Source organism: Canis lupus, chromosome 15, assembly GCF_048164855.1.
Source record: "Canis lupus baileyi chromosome 15, mCanLup2.hap1, whole genome shotgun sequence".
Lineage (NCBI taxonomy): Eukaryota > Metazoa > Chordata > Mammalia > Carnivora > Canidae > Canis > Canis lupus.
The window spans coordinates 818279-841916 of record NC_132852.1 but is presented as its reverse complement, the minus strand read 5'-3'; the positions used below and the strand labels follow the sequence as shown (position 1 = coordinate 841916).

The 23638-nt window shown below is 42.1% G+C and overlaps 1 long non-coding RNA gene across 1 annotated transcript in view; it reads right to left on the bottom strand.

Annotated features, from left to right (window-relative positions):
* LOC140605426 (uncharacterized) overlaps positions 1–23638 on the bottom strand; it is a 40264-nt gene that overhangs the window by 5773 nt on the left and 10853 nt on the right. The gene's annotated exons all lie outside the window — the stretch shown is intronic.

Here is a 23638-nt window from a genome sequence, read left to right as displayed (position 1 = left end):
TAGAGGTGCCTGGGTGGCTCCATCTGCTAAGCATCTGCCTTCATCTCAGGTCGTGTTCTCAGGGTCCTGGGATCGAGCCCCATGGGGACCCCTGCATCAGGCTCTGCACTCATCAGGAAGTCTGCTTGTCCCTCTCCTTCTACCTCTTCCCCTGCTCCTGTGCTCTCTCTCAAATAAATAAATAAAATATATATTTTTAAAAGAAATATTATGTAAATGGAAGCATGCAGTAGTCTTTTGAGATTGACTTTTCTGACTCAGCATAATTCAGTGGAGACTCAGCCAAATTGTTGCATGTATGGTTTGCTCCTTTCCTTGCTGAGAAGTGCTCCTTGGTATGGAGGTAACCATCCACCTGCAGACGGGACTCTGGATTGTTTCCCCTTCGGGGCTGTTAAAATTGTGTGAACATTCTGCTCAGGTTTTGGTTTGAACATAAGATGTTGAGTTTTTGGTTGTGTTGTTTGGTTTTGATTGTTTAATTCAGAAGTAGTTAGGCTCCCAACTCAGAAATGCATTGTGCTCACCAGTCTCTGGAATTCTCCACAGTCTGTGGTAAGGGTTGGTCTTAAACCTTTATTTTTCTTAAATTGAGGTGTGATTGACATATATGGCAGTTGCAGGTGTACAGCATAATGATTTTATCAGTATATAATGATCAGTATATATTGTGAAATGAGCACCATAATTTGAGTTAACATGTATCACCCTATACAGTTACAAACTTTTTTTCTCTTTTTCTTGTGATGAGAAATTTTAAGATACGCTCTTTTATCAACCTTCAAATATTAATTACAGTGTTATTAACTGTAGTCTCCATGCTGGACATTGCATCCCCACATCTTATTTATTTTGTAACTGGAAGTTTATATCTTTTGACCACCTTCAACCATCTTGCCCTCCCCTAACCCACCACTAGCAACCACCAACCTGTTCTTTGTATCTATGAGCTTATTTTTTGTTTTGCTTTGGTTTTAGATTCCACATAGAAGTGAGATCATACAGTATTTGTTTTTCTTTATCTCATTTATTTCAGTTAGCACAATGCCCTCAAGGGCCATTTAGGTTGTTACAAATGGAAAGATTTCATTGCTTTTTATGGCTAAGTAATATTCCTTTATATGTGGCTATATCAACATTATATATAAAACATGAGATAAGCATTGTATTTATCCTTATACTCATACTTTCATATTCTAACTATTGTAAATAATGTGGCTGTGAACATGGGGGATAACTTTTCAAGTTAGTGTTTTTGTTTTCTTTGGATGAATATCTAGAAGTAGGATTGCTGGATCATAATAAGGTAGTTCCATTTTTAATTTTTCCGAGGAACCTCCATACTGTTTTCCATAGTTACTGTGCCAATTTACATTCTTACCAACAGTGCACGATGCCTCCTTTCTTCCACATTCTCACCAGCACCTGTTATTTCTTATTTATTTATTTATTTATTTATTTATTTATTTATTTATTTATTTATTTATAAAAGCCATTCTGACAGGTGTGGGGTGATATCTCATTGTGGTTTTGTTTTGCATTTCCCTGACGACTAGCAGTGTTGAGCTTCTTCTCATGTGTCTGCTGGCTCTCTGTATATCTTCTTTGGAAAAATGTCTATTCAGATCTTCTGACCATTTTTAATTGGATCTGTTTGTTTTGTTTTGATTTGCTTCTTCCCCTCCCCCCACTGAGTTGTAATGAACTTAAGTTTTTATTTATATGGGATTAATGCCCAGGAGTGCAATTGTTGGGTCATGTACTATTGCATGTTTAGCTGCCAAATTGTTTTCAGAGGTGCTGTTTTACTTACATTTATACCAGCAATATATAAATGATCCAGTTTCCAGTTTCAAGGCTTCCTGGACAGCATTTAGTGAGGTAACTTTTTTTTTTCCCCTCAGCCATTCTGATACATGAGCAGTGATGTCTCATTGTGTCTCTAATTTACATTTTCCTAATGGCTAATGATGGCAAATACATTTGCCATCTGTACATATTCTTTAGTGTAATTTTTGTTCATATGTTTTCCTCATTTTTTAATTGGATCATTTGCTTTTCCTATTGAGTGTTGAGTTATGATAGGTCCTGCTATTGACAATGTGATGGTGAATTCTGCGTCAACGTGGCTGGGCTGTGGTGCCTCAATATTTGAAGCCAAGCATTCTGGATATTGCTGCAGATGGTGGGGGGAGTGCGGGCGGTGTTTGAAAGACATCAATGTTTAAATTGGTGGATTCTGAGTAAAGCATATTGCTCTCCTTAATGAGGGCAGGTTTCATCCAATCAGTTGAAGACCATACCAGAACGTACTAGACCATACTAGAACTATTTCCTTAAGCAGGAAATTACGCCAGTGCACCTCCTTTGGACTTGAACCATAACTCTCCCTAGGTCTTCACACTGCCAGACTGTCCTGTAGATTTTGGACTTGCACCTCCACAATCACACGAGCCAATTCATTAAAATAAATCTCTCTCTAAATATATATATATGCACATCCCATTAGTCCTGTTTCCAAGCAGAGCACTGACTAATGCAGACCACAAAAGAGAGCTAAGATGTTGTGTTTCCTGTGATGTCGGGGCTGCTGCTAAGCATCACGTCTCCACAGAGACCAGTTCTATCCCTCCATTTCCTCCAGGCCCTAGGCAACATCTGGCCCACCGGTAGCATCTCTGGTCACTTCAAAAGTTGAGAAAAACAACGTTATACGTGTTTTATGATGTAACTACTGATGTCATTGTATTTGAATAAATTTTTACCTTAAAATGCAATATTTATTGTATAATAGTTTACAAAATGTGAAGAATGATTACAGAACATGAAGTTGTGGAAGTATCGCACCCTGGGCTCAGGTTAGCTGCTGAGCCCACAGAGATCTGTGTCACCTTCTCGGATTTCAAAGGTGTAGGGATGGAGTCTGTGTATACGCCCTGCTTGCACAGCCAGTGCAGAGGATCGTCAAGAACCAGAGAATACCTGTGACCTGCCAGAAGCTTCAGCAGGTGATTATTGGATAGCAAGGTTATTGCATAGATGGTAAGTAACTTCACCAAAGCAAATAAACAGCTCCTGGCGCGTGATGCGGACTTGCTGATTTGGCAAATGTTTTTGTGCCTCTGTAAAGCTCTGCAAGAAGCAGAAGATGACATTTTCTTCCACTTAGTGGAGACAGCAGTGCTCCTTCACATTTTTCCCAAGACAGCACAAGCTCTTCTGCTCTGTGTCACAATCTGGTCTAGGATTAACAGACCATTTTTTTAAAGGACCAGATTGCAAATACTTTAGGTTTGCAGTCCGTTGATAAAGTTAATGGGGATCTAGGGTCTGGGAACAAGTCGGAATATCCCCTCCAATGTGAATGATATTTTCCTGTGTTTTATATTCATTTTTGGTAACAATATATGCCACATTTGGGTGGCAGTTGACAATCAATAAAGGTGGCCAGGTTTTAATAAGGTCCAGAGTAATAAATTACTCTGCAGGTATCTTCTGGCAAAACAATAGGAGAAACAGTTCTGATCCTCAGGATTTGGAAACAAAGCCTATGCTCTATTTGTATTTGAAGATAATGTTTATTCTCTAATTATTGGCAGAGGATTCTAATAGTTTCTTTTAGATCAAGCTTGATAATTGTGTTTTAGATATATCTTGGTATCAAAACTGAATATAGTCTCATTGGTCTATCACTTAATGAGAGGAGCATATATATGTCAATGTTGTTTAGAAGCCAGATTTTTTTTAATTCCATTTATGATCATCAGGTTTATTGCCATGAATCAATACTTCTTTGTACCACACATGAGAATGCTCCACTGCATACTTTAAATTCTGTGATGCTTTATTTGTGTTGTGTGTTTCTTTAGCTTTGGACATGAATAGTTTTATATCTTTGGGCCAATCCACTTTCTAAATGTTAATTTTTTTATTGAGGCTTTATTCCAATTCTGTGTGCTCTTCATTTTCATCCATGTGAGAAATACCTTTAAAATACTGAGTTTTATGTGTTAAAAATATGAGCTCTATAGAGAAAAGATGCATTTACCACTCATATCTATGGAAAGTTGAAGCAAGTTTTAAAACCTTACTAAGAGATGTCTGGGTGTCTCAGCGGTTGAGAACCTGCTTTGGCTCAGGGTGTGACCTCTAGGGTCCTGGGTTCGAGTCCCACTTTGGAGTCCCTGCAGAGAACCTGTTTCTCCCTCTACCTGTGTCTCTGCCTCTGTGTGTGTGTGTCTCTCATGAATAAATAAATAAATAAAATCTTCTAAAAAAAGTCTTATTAAAAATCTCTTCTTGGCTGAAATATGGTAGTCACATCATCATATATTTCATCTCCATGATATATTAGTAGGAAAAACTTTTGTAAGTACCAAAATGCACCAGGTGAAGTATATTATATTTATACATAAGTTTACCAAAAAGAGTCACAGGGAGAGAAAAAAAAATAAGAATTTAAAAAAGAGAGAGATGGAAAAATTGAAAACAACAAGCAAGTTACTCACTTTAGATTCAACTCTATAAATAGTTACATTAATTTAAATGGTCAAAACCTATTAATTAAAAGGGAGAAATGGTCACTTTGAGTAAACATGTAATATTCAATTATGTACTATCTCCATGAATCTTCACATTATGTTAAATATGCAGACATGTTAGAAATAAGTGTATGGGAAAAGATTGTGTGCCAACACTCATCAAAAGACAGCTGGAGTGGTTATATTAACATGAGACATAGGAGATTTCTGCACAAGGAATTATCAGGGGTACAGAGCAATACTGCATAAGGAAAAAAACAAACGTTTACCAGCAGTTCTAAGTGTGAAAATGCTAAACAACATAGCTTTAAGTAATTGAAGCAAATACTACTAGAACTCAAAGTCAAAAGAGATAAATCTATAATTATAGTTGCAGAAATCAGCAGATTCCTTCTGGTAATCAACACAGCAAGTGGACAGAAAATCAATCTGAATAGTTCTACTAACCAATGTCACCTAATTCATGTGTTTAGAACTTCCTCATATTCTAATAAAAATTTCAGCAGGCATCTTGAGCAAATGACAAGTAAATTATAAAATTTAAATGGAAAAGTAAATATCCTGAAATTCCAAAATAGCTTGATTTTCAGATGTAATATAACAGGAACACGACACTTACAGAGAGACGGTGTGATACCAGTGTTAAACATACAAATGAAACAAAATCAAATTTATAGCAATATACATGAAATGTTATTGAGTTAATTTTTGTCAATATTGCCAAAGTAATTCAATGTAGAAAAGATAACTTTTTCAATAAATGACACTGGAACAAAAAAAGTAATTAAAGTGAAAAGTCTACACTTTCCTCACACCTTACACAAAATTAACTTGCACTAGATCATCTCATGGATTATACGGACCCACAAGTTTAAAATTCTCCACAAAACATACAAGAGTGTTTTTGTAATCTTGGTTTATGGACACATCTTTTAGAGAGGACACAAAAACATATCATAAAAAATCATAAAAAAAGTAAATGGGATTTAAAATTACAAATGTCTGCCCTTTGAAACACACTATTAAGAGAATTTAAAAAACACATGCATACTTGGAGAACTTATTTTAGAAACTCATATCTAATGAAATATTCACCCAATTGTTCAGTAATTGAATGATTAAAAGCAAAAAGGCCAATTAAGACAATTTCAACTCTGTGCCAAACAAAAATAATAAATAACAAAAGAAGGATATGAAAAGAAGCCCAACATCTTTATCCAATAGGGAAACTCAAATTAAAATCTCAAAAAAAAAAAAAAATACTACCCTATTTCTCCTGGAAGAGCTAAGAAAAATCAATCAATACACAGAACAAAACAGACAGTAACAACATCTAATGTTTGTGCAGATGTTGAGAAACTGGATCTCTCACCCATTCCTGGTGCCATACAAGTGGTTTATCATCCTGGAGAGCAGTTTGACAGTTTTTTTTTATTAAATCAGCAACCCAACTCCTGGATATTTACCCAAAGGAAAGAACATTTCTACAGATATTTGTATGCAAATATATGTACAATTTTATTCATTCTTGTCAAATATTGAGGGAGATACGCTAATGTCCAAACCACTGAGTGGAGTAGCAGATTGCGGTCCACCTACACAAGACAACTGGTCAACGTAAAGGAATAGAAAGTAGAAAGGATTACAACATGGCTCGGTCCCAAAAGGACTGGTCTAAGTGGACGACGGCAGACACATACTGCCCGGTTCCATGTACAACACTCAGGAAAAGGCAAAACTATAAGCTCGGCAGTCATCAGATTTGCAGTTGTGAGGGCCTGGGGGTCAGACATGGGAGCTTAAGGGGACTCCTTGGAGGGATGGAAACATTCTGCATCTTGAATGGGGTGGTAGTTATGTCTCTATATGCATATATGAGAACCCCTCTAAATATAAACCCCCCAAAAGTACGTAAATGATGCCTATATAAATCTAACTTATGAAAGTACAAGGGAATAGATGCAAAATATTAAAATCATGCCCTGCCTTCCCAATCTTCCATGATTACTTCATCTTTACCAAAAATAAATGTGATCTAATTACTAGGTTCTTTGGAGGGTGATATTGTTATTTTTTTTATTCCCTGCAGTAAGAAATTGTCTGTAATTTGTCAGGCTGCAATATTATGAAGTGTATTCTAGAAATCAGTATATTGGCTACTTAATTGAAAAGGGTCTGTGTTTTGACATTTAAAGCCCTATTTTACAGATCCAAATACAGTTTTGCTAACTACCTCTCTGAGTTCTCATCTCCTGTCTACATCGGCGTACTCATCATGGACTGAACCATATTCTTATTTCTATGTTCCCGGTGATCCACAAGTTGGGGACTTACTCTTTAGAAATAAAAGTGAAAACACCAAAAATTTAAGACCAACACCTAATTTTTGCTTTTGTTGGTCTTTAATTTATCTTTGCTCATGATTTCAAAGCCTCTTCCTTTCTCCTCTGGCAGTAACGATTGTGGTCACCCACCACGTGGCCCTCCAGCTGCACGGCCTACCCTGCATGCCGATCGGTGTCTCAGAAGATCATCTCATGAGTGACATCATGAGCAAAGATAAATTAAACAAATACGTCCTTAAGGAACTTATCATCACACGAGCCGATTCAGAACCCAAAGCACAATGACAGATTTTCAAAAGGATAGAACTTGGTGCCATGAAAATGAGAAGGGAGATCAAGTTTCACCAGACTGACTGGCCGAGGGTCAAAAAATGATGAGCTCCACATGGCAGGATGAAATTTGATGGGGAAAACCAAGGGCAGGATCAAATACAATGAGCCAGTGTGCTTAAGAGATGGGATAGATCATTGGTGATAGAAATGCAAATGGAGCCTTGTTAATGATTTGCCTTATATTCTTATTTAGTGTTTGGATGGGGAGAAAGAAACAGGGAAAATAAAGGGCGGACGGGGTGTTAGGAAGCCAGTGGTTTCCCTGGGCCTTGCTGGGAAGGCTGGAGGGCAGTCACAGATAAAGCTATTAGCGATCTTGTGCAGTAAACTCCTAATTACGGTCTTGGTGCCCGGGAGGAACAGCCAGAAATGTGGGGCTTTCCAGCAGGGCCGCAGCAACCCCAGGTGGATAGGTGCTTTATGCCTTTTAAGCCTCTCAGAGCAAAAACAGCTTGATGCTGTGTTATCCAGAGCCACTCTGCTTGGCCTGGTATAAGCTGCTGGAATCAAAGAGCGCAGTATTTCCCAGAGGCTTCTGACTTCTGAGAAGGAGGGACAGGATCATATTTCTAAAAGTCTTAGAGTTTTGGGGAAAGCAATCCCACTTATTTGAGCGGCGAATTATGTATTTAAAGGTCCAGTTTTATACGCATGTATTTAGCAACAACGAGTTGCCATATTCTCTTCGGATTGGTTGGATCTTTGAAATCATTTTTTTTAATTGTTTTCCTAGCCTGCTATTTTACAGGTGAGAATACTGAGGCTGGTTGTTTTGTCCAGAGTCACATAAGTTCAGTGTTGGGAACGGTAGATCCCCAATTCCCAGGAGAATTTTCTGTCTTTCACCTCATCGCTAAATATTGTTCTATTTGGGAAAACAGATGAAACCATGCTTGAAAAACCAACATTGTAGTCCAAGTTCTCCCAACCGTTGAAACCAGTCATCACCTCCCAGGCATTTAAATGAAGTACAGCCACACAACAAGAAGCAAAGAAGGGATTTTAGCCCCAACAAGCCTAATGGAGACCATAAAAAACCACTCAGCAGCATCCCAGGGGCTTGACCTTCATTTGCATGGAAGAGGCCTCTTCCTTTCTCCTCTGGCAGTGAGGATTCTGGTCATCCATCAGCTGCTCCTCCAGCAGCACGGCCTACCCTGCATCGCCCTGTGTGTCCCCGAGGATCACCTACGTGCAGAGAGGCCTGCCAACCTGTGGATCCACCCTTGAGCAAGGTCAAAGATTGCCAAGGCAACTAAAGGAAGTCTACCTCTAAGGAGATGGCCCGTAAGCAAGAGTAGGAGAGAGGCTTTCTCCAGGGCATTGGTAAGCCACCAGGTTGGTGAATGGAGAGCTTTGAAATGGCCCCCGAAGGGTTCCCAATACCTGGGAGCCTGACAGCTCTGCACGTGAAGCCCCTACCACGCTTTAGGGATCCCACTGAGCGAGGGTTTGCAAACACGGGTGCAACCCAGTCCTGCGGTTACACGGCAGAGACCTGCGGCCGCAGTGTTGATTATTGGAGAACCTCGCATACGTCAGCCTCGGAAATAGTCCAAGAAACTCAACTTTGACCAAACAGGAGGAAAAAATAGTAAAAAGAAAAAAAGGTGGCCTGATTCTGCCCCCTCCAGACATAGAGGAACTCAAACGCACCTTCCTCTAATCACAGCTTGGAAAAGGACGGGCCGCAGGAAAAGTGCAGCGGACTGGCAGGCTGGGCAGGCGAGGTCACTCCTCTGCCACCGGGAGGCATTTGCTTGCCGAGCGCGGCGGAGGCCAGCGCCGCCTCCAGCCTCGGCCCGGGGCAGGTCAGCAGCTGGCCCGCGGGCTGGTACTGGGGGAGCCCTTCGGGAGCAGGCCTGCCGCTGTGTACCCCACCCGGAGCGGCCGGACGACGTTCCTCTGGTTCTTTCCAAACCACCGTTAGGCTTCCTGCCCGAGGAGAGAGAAGAAGACTCCAGAAGGCCAAGAAGCCGACCGACTGATGTAGGGAAAGCGGGGCATGGGCCGCGGGGACCTTTCTGCCTCTTGGAAGGGCGGCCAGCCCCGACCAGCGCCCAAACCATCGCGGCAGAGGCGCCGACCAGGCTTCCAGTTCGTGTCGTGTTGGGCTGTGAAGAAATCGGGGCCAGCGTCGAGCTCTTCGTGGACCGTCTTTCAGGAGACCGCTGCGCCCCCGCTCCCTGAGCCGAGCTTCCCCTGGCTGTTGAGGCCCCGGGTTGACTTTGTTTTGATCTTTGTTAGCACTTAGCAGCTCCCTGCTCAAATGCACGCTTCCTGTAGGGGCCAACAAGGGGACTGCACGCACATTAAGGAGTTTGGTGAATAGTCAGTCTAATAGGAGAATGGGGTGGCTGTCCCCTAGCTCCGTGCCCCCTTCCGTGAGAGGCCGTCTTCTCCTGTCACGCCCCACAAGCAGGCGTCGGTGGCCCTTGACAGCGGACTGGGCCCCCGGGCACGGCACCCTTCCCTTTCTCCTTGGCCAACTGGTATGGAGGTCGGGGCGCTGGTAGTCTTGGCTGTCGGGAGGCTGTGCAGGACGTAAGAGGGAGCATTTCTGAAGGAGGAGCCCGGGACAGTGAGAGTCTAATGACTGCGAGGCCGGTCGTTTGGTCACTGATGTCAGACAAGGGGTGATTAGCAAGATACAGACCTAAGGGTCCTATAACGTCCCAGAGAGGTGAGGACGTGCTCATTCTACCATGACCCCGATCTCTTACATGAATTTTCCAAGGGTCTAAAATTTTGTGGATGAGACTGTCTCAAAGCAGAACATTTCAGAGTGAAACGCATGGAGAGGTGCGATGAGATTATCCTCCTGACGGGTGTGGGGCACGTAGACTTTGGCGTCCCGTATCACATTTTATGTAAGCTCCTTTTAGCAAACAGGATTAATTCCTTTGTACTTTCTTCTGCGCGATGATCACGCAGCCTATTTTCCACTCGTCTGGGGCTATCAGGGTGGAGATTCCAGAATCAGACTGTCTGCATTTGGTCCCGACTCTGCTATTTGGCTGTTTGTGCATGTGTCCTAATCCCTCCGGGGGTCGGTTAGATAGTAAAAAATAAATGAACTATCCTACGGAAAAATGAGTGAGCTAAACCAGGAAAAGAGCCTAGTTTTATAGTTTTATTGGGTCAACAAATTCCCTAAGGGCCACCTGCTTAGATTTTGCCACACAAATTTCAAGGCTTGGGGAGGGATGGATGTCCACTAAAATCCAAACCTAGTCATTAAACATAGGGAGAAGAATATATAAACATCTCCTATGTTGAAATAAACCAAGAAAATTAATTTTAATGGGATACTTTCAACATTTTAAGTGGAAAGCCAGTGGGTTATAGATCTTAGAGTTAAGGGAGGAGAAAGTCAATTAGCATCACTCAAGAACGCACACGTAGGTCACGACAAGCGTCCTGATACATGAGTCCTAACAAAACACCTGGACTTCCCAAGCTCCTCTAAGTAATTTAAATTTCTACTCAGCATTCACGGCTTAAAAATAAGCGCCTGACTTTTTTGTTAATTTTTTTAATTAATTTTTTTAAAATTTGAGATCATTACAAATTGACATGCAGTTAGAAGACATAATACAGAGAAGTTCTCTGTCCCTGTTACTCCGTTTCCACCAATAGTAACATCTTAGGAAACCATAGCATAATATCACAACTAGATTATTAAAATTGCTGCAGTAATAATACAGAAAAGCTTCACCACAGAGATACCTCGTTTTGCCCTTTTATTGTTATTTATTTCGTATATTTTTTTATTGGAGTTTGATTTGCCAACATAGAGCATAACACCCAGTGCTCATCCCGTAAGCGTCTGAGTTTAACGTCACCCAGAAGGCAGACAACTTAGCGTAGTTCTTCAAGATCATAAAATGGAAATACATGGTGTAATGATTGCAGAAGGACTAAGAAAGCTATAGATTCTTTTGTTTTAAAAGGATGGACTACAACGCAACATTCAGCACAACTGCACCCGCAGCCACCTGCACGTTGGCGTCTTGGTTCAACCCAAGCCAACCCGTGGGTTCAAACACATTTCTGAGTGGAAATGCTGATGTGACCGCAGGGTTTTCCTAACGTAAGCGGGGACAGGAGTAACTTGCCCCGGCAATTTTTTTTTGTTTGCTTTTCTTTAATTCCCATCAAGACCATGTCCTTTTCATCATGTCCAAACAGGCAAGTCGTCGAAATCACCCGAACACACTTGAAGTGGATCCGCGAGGTTTGAACGGTGCCCCTCCAGGAAGGGAAGTGAACCTGGCGCAAATAGAGGTACCTGCAGACGCCTTTACCTGCCGCTTGTGAAACACGGCTCTGTACGGAGCAAAATAACGGGCACAAAGCTAAGAGCGCTGGTCTGGGAGCCGTCAGCAGGAGGCCTGCGTGAGCAGACACGCGCGCCGATGGCCGGGGACACCTGGCCCCAGAGGGACGGTGCCTTTGCGGTGTGGAGTGGGCACGTGACAGGACACTACACCTGGTCTGATGACCGTGTGTGTCCGGGGCTTTCTGAAAATCCTCATAAAGGGACACAAGGCCAAACTAGGAGCAGACTCCACGACACTGGTCACGACTTGCTCTACACAGTGCCCTCCGGCCCCGCGGCCGGGCACAGACCCCCGCGGCTCTGTCGCCGGCCACCCCTGCCCAGCCACGGCCTCCTCACGCCAGACCCCACGCGCTCCCCAAGCCCCTCGCCGCCCTTCCCCTTGCCGGGTACCCACGCCCGCGCGAGGCGCTGCTCTCCTGTCACTCGTCTTCGCTCACCAACACCCTAATTTTAGGACCCTTTGCAGAGAACGAGCGAGCAGCTTGCACGGCTCAGACGGTTCTGGTGTATTGAAGTTGCAGATGGCGCGAGAGGCAGCTCCCTGGGCGCCCGTGCATGCGGGTGCGTGTGAGCACGTGCGGTGGTCGCTGCCTGTTTGTGAGCCTCGCACCCCCAATTCACTGAGCGCCTGCAGTCTGCAAGCCCCAGCCTGACGGCCTAAGCCAAGTGGGAACACGGCGGCCGCCCCGTGCACGGGCCACAACCAGGGAAGCTCTGCCTGTTGGTTGGCGCTCCCGCACCCCACGCAGGCATCCTTGCTGCGCTGTGGTCAGCGGCAGGTTTTCCTCCGTCCCGTGCTGTCTCCTGACAACTTCACTGCTCCAATCCACGCCCGCTGCCGCCCTGCCGGGCTCCCAAGTGCAAGGAAACACTCGTGGGTCAGGTGCCTTCGGCACGCGCCGGTGGTGGACCTGCCGCAAACACGATGTGGCCAAGACCTGACCTCGAGTCCCCCCAAGAGCTTCAGCCCATACGCCCCCATTCAGGGTTCGGGGCCACCGCGTCCCGTGGCCCTCGGCCGCATGCACCCGCGTGTTCTTCTCTCCATAATGAATGTGCAGCAGTAGCTGCGTGAGGTCCAAGCACCCACCCGCCTAAGTCTTCTGAAATAGAACAAACTCGTCCTCCAGAAAGAATCCAACAAGTCACCCCCCGCGAGGAGGCTGGCGGTTTCCACCGCACACTTGCCGGTGTGACCACCGCTGATTATTGTTCTGCTCACACGCTGTGTCAGTGTGACCTGCGCGACATGCGTTCTGGCCGCTTTTTACGTGAATCCGGGAAACCGAAAGGGGTATATGAAATAACTTAATCCTGATGATCAAAAAGTACTGACACCGAAGTAAACTTCTGCTTCCATCTTTTGGAACTTCCATCTTCCATCTTCCATCTATTATTTAATTCCTTATGTGCAAAATGTGCATCACATCGGAACATAAAATAACCCGAGGAACCACTTCAGTGCATTAACAGCGTGACTTACCCTTTAAATTTTATATCTGGGAATCCTTTAGCATTCCTGCCCTGTCAACTCTTACGCTATTTATAAAGATACAGTTCACGTTACACAATTAAAACTCAACCCCGACTTCAAAACAATTATTCTAGTTTGAGTCAATTATTTCAAAAAGAAGGGTCTCTTAATTGGGCATTAAAATACCCAGAGTACTTTAACTAGTGCATTCGTAAAAGCTCCAACAGTTTACAAATTAATGGTGGCTCATGTCTAATTTCTTTTAAAAGGTCATCCTCATATTTCTAAGGCTTTAGATATATAGTAGCTAGAATTTTTTGCAGCAGCTCTGTGGCATTATATGGTAAATCTGTGACATTTTCTTGTAGAAGAGTCAATGGCTTTTACAGCAATAACTCTTTCTTTCCCCAACCCATTGTCTACCTGGGGGAGGGACCAAAGTCTCCGAAAGTATATCGAAATGCACAAGGGAAATTCTGTCTTTTGCAGGGGAAACCGCAGAGTGGCTAATAGTCCCCTACACGCCTCATGTAGGGCGACACAAAAGGCTGGTGTGAGCACGAGCTGAGTCTGTTCACAGCTGTGGTTGGAAACAGAGGTTCAGACAGGATCCGTTCTGTTCAGAGTTTCTACGCGTGTGTGATAGTGGGAGGCGGAAGGCCGTGCGTGGGGCAGGAGGGCACACGGAGCCCCGTGCTGCCCAGGGCCGCAGTCGGATAAAGGAAACCAGGCCTTCCACAGACGCCGAGGCCGGCCACCCGGAATGCAAGTTCTAGAAGGACAGAGCAAACAGAGCGAAAAATAAAATAATAATAATTAATAATAAAAAAAACAGCAGAAGCAACATCCTGGGACGTTCATTTTGATCAGTGGGTAGGGGGAGAACCGGATAGAAAAAGCTTTTATTGCAGAACAGACGGAAATCGAATCTTGAACCAGTGACCCCCCTGAATGTTGTAGGAAGCCTGTGCTCGAATTTCAATGTGGAATAGGAAGCAAGCTGCGGGCGGCCTTCCTTGGATCTGCAAACGGCGCTGGGCGTATCACGGGCATATTGTGACCCGGGAAGCAGTGCGAGGCGTGGACTCCCGTGCAAGTGTGGTGGGAAAGGAGAGCGCCCGCCGGCCCCGGCCCTTTCTTCCTGCCTCTGTTCTGTATTTTAGCTACTTGGCCACTGGATGTCACTACTCCATGTCAACCTGTAAGACACATAAATTCTAGAAAGTGTGTAAATAATTTTCGGGTCGATCAACCCTCAAGAATGTCACCTTCCAGAATGAAGTTGTTGAGATTGATTCAGATTAAAATCACTTGGCTATCCCACAAAGCTTTTTTTTTTTTTTTTTTTTTGCAAAGAATAAAAATAATGACTGAGATCATTTAAACCCGAAAAACAAAGCAGGGCAACACTGGGGAGTTACAAGGAGGATCCGGGGAAAGCTGGTTTCCCTGCCTTAAGGTACTGAGGTAGTGACAGGTGCGCACGTTCAGTTTGGTCTCGTAGGATCCAAGCGGAACTTGGCTTTCAGAGTTGTTTTTTTTTTTTCTTTTTTTGTACCTTGAGCAATCGTCTATTAACAGAGTTTCAGGGACATTAGAGACGTTCAAAACTCTCCTCTTTGAGGCCCAGATGGCAGTGCTGAGGACAGAGAGGATTAACGTCCATTCCCCTACCAGTCCATGATGTCACACTGTCCTCAAAACCTGTAGACAAACAAGAGCTTCTCGTCTCTTCCCTAGCTCAGCGGTTTCCGGATGTTGATGATCAGCCTATAACTCGGGATGCTGGGTTAAAATGCAGGCTTCTGGAGCCCGTTAGAGGTTTGGGTTCAGACGCAGGGGAAAAGCCTGAAACTATATATTTTTAATATTTTATTTATTTATTTGACATGGAGAGGGAGTGAGGGAGAGCACAGGCAGGGGAGCGGCAGGCAGAGGCAGAGGGAGAGGGAGGAGCAGACTCCCCGCTGAGCAGGGGGCCCAACCCCGGGCACCATCCCAGGACCCTGGGATCACCACCTGGCACTTAGGCAGATGCTTAACTGCTGAGCCACCCAGATGCACCGAGCCTGAAAATTTGCTCTTTAAACCAGCACCCGAAAAAAAAAAATTCAAAAAAATTTAAAATTAAAATTAAAAAAAAATTAAAATTAAAATTAAAAATAAAAATAAATAAAATAAATAGAACAGAACAGAATAAAATAATAAATAAAATAAAATAAAATAAAATTAAATTAAATTAAAATAAAATAAAATAAAATAAAAATAAAAATAAAAAAAAAATAAAATAAAATAAAATAAATAAATAAAATAATAAAATAAAATTAAATAAAATAATAAAATAAAATAAAATAAAATAAAATAAAATAAAATAAAATTAAATTAAATTAAATTAAATTAAATTAAATTAAATATAAAATAAATAAAATAAATGAGCACCCGAGCATCCCAATGCGTTCTGGTGCAGGCGGCCTAGGATAAGCCCGTGGGACACAGCACCTGGAAGATGGGGTTTGCAGGCACACGACGCACCGGGGGCACAGGTGAGCCTGCAAGTGCCTCCTGCACCTGGGAGGCCGCAGCACCTGCACAGTGACATCGGGACCGCAGGGGCCTTGGACGTCTGCTACTGAGGCACGGGGACCCAATTCCACATTCCTGGGGGATTACAAAGCTACGTTTCTGAGCAGCCTGTATTGAGGTAGATTTTATTTGAGGTAAAATTCACATTTTATAGTTTTGAATTTTGATGAGTTTTGACGAATGTAAGCGGCCCCATGAGCACCAGCGCACGGCCACCCGCGTGTCCCCGACGGCTAGAGCGGGCCCTCTCCATCCCACCCCTGCCTCGCCGTCCCTGGTCTGCTTTCTGTACCCGCGTCTCCCCTTGCCCTGGATGTCATAAAACACCGTGCAGTTTCTTTTCTGGGGAGATGTAAGATCAGCTCTGCAATTCCCACCAAAGATTTTGCTTGGATCAGGATCGCCACCATGGGAAGAATTCATGTGTGGCAATATTTAATCTTTTCAACCATATATATGTTATATTCTCCATTTATTTAGGCTTCATTTATGTTCTTCAGCAACGTGTTTCATAGTTTTCATCATACAAACCTTAAAGGGGATCTTACTAAATATACCCTAAGTATCACTCTGATGCTAACATAAAACATTTAAAATCTCAATTCCCAAATAACTGTTGCAATCATATAAAAATACAATTGATTTTTCTGTATTGATTTTGAGTCCTGGCACTTATTAGTTCTAAAGGCTTTTTAAAAGAGATTCCTCTCGATTTCCTACAGAGGTGACTATGTCATCTCTACACTGGTGATTATCTGTGCATAAATTCCGTTTTCTTTCTTTCTTTCCAAATCCACACGCCTTTCCTTTTCTATTCTCAGATTATTTCACAGGATAGAACCTATAGCACGGTGTTTACAGAACTGGTGGGAGCGGGTGTGTTTCTCGTGTTTCTGATCACAAGGAAAGCACAGTCTTCTATGAGTAAATTAGAGATTATCATCAGGGTCACAGATGCACTCACATTGATGGAAAAAAGTCACTTATTTTTCCTACTTTACAGGGCATTTTGTTCAGTTGGGTTTTGGCCAATGCTTATCAGCATCTATTTAGAGAATGACACAGCATGTTTTATTATTCAGTTTAATGAATTCCATCGGTTGAGTTCTCATGTTCAAACAATCTTGAATTCCTGGGATAAGCACCAGTTGATCATGACACGTCATCGTTGTATGTACTATTGGACTTAATTTGCTAAAATTTAGAGCATTTACTTCTGTATTTATGAGATACGCTTGTTTATAGTTTTCTTCTCCTGTGATACCTTTACATGGCTTTGGTATCAGGTGAATGCTGACCTCCTCGAACAAGCAGGTAAGTATACTCGTGTCTTCAATTTTCTAGAATTTATGTAGAACTGGTATGATTTCTTCTTTAAACCTTTGGAACATTTCATGAAAGATGCCTTAGGAATTTAAAATAACTTTGTCCTTTTTGAGGAAATACTGTTAAATACAGATCCAATTTGATAGCTGTAGGGCTATTTGGCATATCTATTATTTCTTAAATAAGCTTTGAAATAAATAAACTTTGTGATATTTTCCCATTCATCTAAATGGTTGAATTAAAATTTTTATGTTAGCTTTTATTTATTAAAGTCACAAGCTCTGGGGCACCCATCTGGCTCCATCCAGTGGAGCGCAGGATTCTTGATCTCAGGGTTGTGATTTTCAGCCCCACACTGGGTGTAGAGATTACCTTAAAAATAAATAAATACATACCTACATAAATTTAGAAAAAAAAAAGAGAAAGTTGCATGCTCTGCAGACTGAGCCAGCCAAGGGCCCCAAAGTTATTGAATTTAATACCATAAATGTCCTATCAATTTTCTTATTATTCTGTTAATATCTGTACGTAGGTTCTCTAGTGATGTCATTTTCCTAATATTCTCTCTCCCTCCTTTTCCTTACTAATTAGTGTAACTAGAGTTTTATCTCTCTCTCTTTTTTTTCTTCTTCTCAAACACTTAGCATTGGTTTCATCGATTTTCCCTACTGTTTCCTATTTCAGTTTCCCCTATGATGATTATCTCCTTTCATTTACTAAATTTGGGTTAGACTTGCTTACCTCAGTCTTCTCATGTTATGAGGTGGAAAATGGAGTTTTAAAATGAGAATATGCTCATTTTCTAACACTGGAGGAGATATTATAACTTTTACTCACCTGCTGTAGTGTTATCCCATAATTCTAATATATTGTGCCTTTTAGACAGTATTATTCATACTTTTTAAATATTTTTATCTCCTTTGTGGTTTCTTTTTTGAACCGTTGATTGTTTGCAAACGTGTCCTTTCCAAATATTTGAGAGGTTTCCAGAGATCTTCATGTCATTGCTCTCTGATTTAATTCTATTTTGGTCAAAGAACAACCTTTTGTGCCTTGAATCTGATGAGAATCTCTGTCATTCTCGTCTTTGTTCCTCTATACATGTAGAGAGCCTTTCATTCTGGTCTGTTTAAGATTTTCTCTTTGAACCATTCAAATCAGAGATATTCTTCATGTGTCTTTTACACTAAGGCAATTTAGAAAATAATTGACCATATTATTTTTAAACACTTTTCTGTCTCACCTGTCTCCTCTTCGTTGGAGACCTCAGAGACATCTGTGTTAAGCAACTCAAATCGTTCCATGTTTTTGGGGGGCTATGTTAAATGTTTGCTAGCCGTGTTTCTCTGTTTTGTTTTAGACAGTTTGTATTGAGTGTCTTCAGATTCACTGCTCTTTCATTATGAAATGTCCTACTTGCCATTAATTTCATCCAATATATTTTCCATCTGACACATTGTAGGTTTCATCAGTATAGTTTCGAGTTTTTAAAAAATATTTTCCACGTTTCTACTTTTTTTTGAAATATAGAATACAGTTCTATAATTCACTGTGTCTAACTCATAATTCTGATAGCTCTGCTAGTTCTGGTTAGGTTTCCATCAACTGATTTGTCTTCTCATTACTGGACCCTATTCAAATGTTTTGCTTTTATTACCTCATTAAATCCTCATAAGAATCCGTAGAGACAGGTGTAATTATCATCTCCATTTCAGATGAAGCGGCTGAAGTATGGAAAAGTTAAGTAACTTGCCCAAGATCACAGAGCTAATATGTAGGGCTGGGATTTGAAACCTAATCTATATCATACTGCCTCTTAAAAATGAATATGATGAATAATAAACAGAATTCAAATACATATAATCTGTGAAATTTTAAAAGATTTCCTTAGGGGTTTTATAAGTTTGCTGGAGAAAGTATGGTTCCTTCTTTGTGTTTTGGTGATTTAAAAAAAAAAAAAAAACCTGAAGCATCTAACTACTCTGAAGTCCATAGAAAACTGCTTAGTACAAAATACTTCATTATCGAAACTCTACGTTGATTTGTAAGACAAACTACAGATAAACAAACTTAAACTTGTACATTGAATGTGTTAGAGGGTAACGCTTAAAATAGGGACATGACCAGTCGTCTTGCACAATGGACCCTCCTTCCTCTCAAGTAATCTGCTAAAATTTTAGGTGCATGACATCAAGGGCACAATAGTCATTCTTTATGATCCGGGAACCCATAAACATATTAATGACGGTTTCAACTTACATTAGAGACGAGTATATAACAAGTACTAGAACCAAATTAGCTTTGAACGCAGTTTTGGAGATTCTGCGTTGCAGACTCCTCTGTTCAGACTAGAGTGTGGAGAACAGCATGGAGCCCTCCGCTCTGTGCGGGCATCGTGTCCCCTTCTCTCCTAGGTGGCTTGACATTGTACAGGGCTTCATCTCAGGGATCTATGCCATTTGTCGGTCAGGTGGGTCTCTGAGAATATTAGGCTCTATAGAGAGCTCATTATTTGAGATTCACATTGTGCAAACACCTTGATGCCACATAAAAAGCAGCCAGGAAATTTTGAATTTCTCTCGTCCATCTTTGTTTGATAGCTTTAAATAAATGAACAAATAAGTAAAATCGTTCCCCTTGAAACCGAGCACAAAGTGCCTCATGGCCTTGGCTACTGCAGTGGGTCCCACTGCCTTCTTAGCATCTGCTACCCCATGTCCTCAACCCCCTTGCCTTTCCATATTCCTGTCTCCTACCGTCCAACGTGCACCACACTCACTGGCATCTACTTAGTACAAGTCGTGCACCTCCACAGCAGTGTACCCAGCACACGCTAGAGCAGCCCTTCCTGCGACCTTCCCGTGAGATTGTTTTGAGCCCCATTTCCTGCCTCCAGGTGCCTCCGGGGAACATTTGATACGGACATTCTTAGGGTCTCTGATGGATCCCAGTAGCTGCAGCTCCTTAAGTTGCTCACTTCCTGGGTGTGTCTCGATCCCATAGGTGCTGCTGGCCTCGCTAGCCCGCCTGCATTCACAAAGGGCAGTGGGATGTGTGATGTTCTGGGATGTGGGGTGCTGATGTCAGAGCAACCAAATCAGGGGCGCGAATCGTCCCCTGACCACATTCTCTCCAAAGACATTTTTATTTGGCTGCTTTCATTCACTTGGTCTCATGTTCCTTTTCCTCCTCATTTCTTCTCTATTTACACATTCACCTCCCCCCCATTTTATTTTTCTAATGTGGAGCCTTAATATCTATTTTGTTAAGTTGGATCTACACATTTCCTCAGTGTCTAACATTTTCCTCTGCCTTATATCTAAGATCCTTTCCAGGATCTTTTTTTCAAACAGTTTTTTAAAAAAGGATTTTAGTTTATCCTGTTAAGATTTTTAAAAATTAAAATACTCTACTTCAAAGAAAAATGAATAAAGAATATTTCATCACTGTTGGTGCTCATTTAAAATAATCTATTCTCAGTTTTTATATTAATTACTCCTTGAGGGGATCCCTGGATGGCTCAGCGGTTAAGCATCTGCCTTTGGCCCAGGGCGTGGTCCTGGAGTCCTGGGATCAAGTCCTGCATCGGGCTCCCTGCATGGAGCCTGCTTCTCCCTCTGCCTGTGTCTCTGCCTCTCTCTCTGTGTCCCTCATGAATAAATAAAGAAAATCTTTAAAAAAAAATTTCTCCTTGAATGCTCAGTCTACGTTGGCTTCATCTCCCTTACCAGCACTCTGTAATGAGAGAATAATAAATGGGTTGCAGCCACAGAGCTCGACTGAAACTCTACCTTTAGTAACAACAAGTGATAGTTATCACTTACACCCTCTTCCCATTCCCCATCTTCTTTGAAACTGGAGACATCTGCTTTTGATTACTCGGACTTCCCAGAATATTTTTTTTCTTTTTTAAAAATATTTTATTTATTTATTTGAGAGAGAGAGAGAGAGAGAGCACAAGAGACCCAGCATGAGGGGTGAAGGGAGAGGGAGAAGCAGACTCCCCACTGAGCAGGGAGCCCGGTGTGGGACTCAAGCCTAGGACTCCGGGATCATGATCTGAGCTGATGGCAGACGCTTAACCGGCTATGTGGCCCCGCACCTTTTAAAAAAGATTTTTCCAGAATATTTTCTTGTCTCCTCCAATGGTGGGCCCTCCTGAGCCTCCTATGTCTCAGATCACCATCTCTGGGTCTACTTGTCCTTATACCCTGCATCACTCTCCCCCTCGACTCCAAGCACGAAGGCTACTATCATGCCTACCTGCCTTCTCCATCTCTCCTTCTATGAGCCACCCCACACCCTCACCCAGACTTCTCCTCCCCTCCTGGGATCAGCAATGGTGTCCTGCCTTCCATCTCCAGAATCTACCTTCCTGCAATCTCCTGTCTCCATTTCTAACTGAGGTGTGAAGTTTTACCGCACCCCAAAGTGAACACGTGTCCTTGCATGCACGTGTGAACACTGTTATCACTCATGAGCATGCCCGTCCTCTCGGCATCCACAGAGTGGTTCGTGGTGCCCTTCTCAGGAAGAGTCCCAGGCCTCGAGTCTCAGGGTCTGCTTCCTTTCTCTTCACTTCCTCTTCCCTAGCAAGCGGACAGGTTGGTTCTACTTGTAGAACATCACTCACACGAGGATCTAGCTCCTGTTTCCATTCCCACTGCCATCTAGCTAACTCAGGAGCTGCCTCATAATTCCTCGGATGGAGGCAACTGCTTTGCATATGGCTTTTCCATGCATGGTTCCCATAAATATTTCTCCACGGCAGATAACCTACAACTTTATTTATGTTCCTCTGCTACCTGGAAACTTCCATATGCCATAACGTTTAATAAAAAACACACGTACCCTTCAAGCAAAAACTCGAGACACTCGTAGGTACAACACACATTTCCAGACTAATGTTAGCCTATTTCCCAGCTGGGGCCCATGCTTCATTTGCATTGGATTATTGCAGTTTTTATCAAACATGTCTGCCACTTTTTAGAATGTTCATGCTTTGAACCTTTCCTCCTACACTTTTTACTTCTTATTGGAGTTCATGATCTTCATTTTGTGCAATTTTCACCTCCTTTAAGAGATTGAGGTTTTAGATACAGACTATGCCTTAAACATCTATGTCTCTGACTGTGTGATCTGAACTATTTTATGGATGGCTAATGCTTAAAAATATTTATTCAATTAGATCGGACTTGGTTATTATCTATTTAATGTTGTTTTTCTAGTTTTTGCTATATATTTACAATGAGGTAGAGTATATACAAATTTCAACTGGCATAGTAATTCCCTTCATTTCACCTTACTTTTCACCTTAAGAGTAATTTTGAAAAAAGTAATGGCCTTGCGGATGTGAATTTCAAATGTTGTAAACTCAGACATAATTCAGTTTAAGGATCTCTTAACTCTTTTCCTTTTATTTTATTTATTTATTTATTTATTTATTTATTTATTTATCTATTTATTTATTTATTTTAGAGGGGGGCCAAGGGGCAGAGGGGGAGAAAGAATCTCAAGCAGACTCTCCGCAGAGCCCAGAGCCCCATGTGGGGCTTGATCCCACCAAAATTTAACCAACAAAGTCACCCAGTCACCCCTCCCTGATCTCTTCTCTGATTTTTACTTCTCTTTTTCTATTTCTCTTCCACCTCCTCCTCCCTCTTCTTAGTCTTCTTCAAATTAGCCTTAGTCTTTGCCAAACACATGCTATTTAAGAACTTAGTCCACACTGTCAAGAAATGTTTGGAAATAATTATTTCCACACTACTGACACACTCCTCCGCTTTCACTATTATTATTGAAGAATTTCTCAAAGGTGTGCGTATGTAGTAAATGATGTTTCGATATGTTCAGAATTATGAGAGGTAAAGCTAGAACTAGTTTAGGCAACATGAGCAGGAACAGGACGGCCAAAGGTTCTTGGGGGCAAGAAGGGAGTGTTGTTCATCCCATCTCGCATCTCCCACCTCGAGAGCAGTGCCTCCCACACAAAAAACACTCAAGAAAGATGAGTTAAATCGAGCTGCTCAAGAAGTTAAAAAATATGGGATCCCTGGGTGGCGCAGCGGTTTGGCGCCTGCCTTTGGCCCAGGGCGCGATCCTGGAGACCCAGGATCGAATCCTACGTCAGGCTCCCGGTGCATGGAGCCTGCTTCTCCCTCTGCCTAGGTCTCTGCCTCTCTCTCTCTCTCTCTCTCTCTCTCTCTCTGTGACTATCATAAATAAATAAGAATTAAAAAATAAAATCTTAAAAAAAAAAGAAGTTAAAAAATAAATGAACCATTGGCTTAGACTCACATCTTTGCTACACTGGTTTGCAGAGTGACCAGCTCAACCTGGAACAGCCCGTGCATGGTTTGTAACACCTGCTTCAATGAGCAGCAGCTGGGTAATGACTTGTCAAAATGTCGGTTGAATGAGAGAGCCGTGAATCACTGGTCTCTACCAATTACATGCTAAAGGATTTTAAGAAAACCAAAGACCAAACAAAAAAAAAAAAAAAAAGAAAGAAAGAAAAGAAAAAAGAAAGAAGAAAAGAAAAGAAAAGGAAAGAAAACCAAAGACCAGCACACAACTGCTGTCATGACATAAATTAATAAGCTTAGTGTAGAAGAGTAGAGAAGAGCTTTACATATATATTTACTTATAAAGGGGTAACATCCTACGTAATTGGGAACTCTGCAGGTCTGAA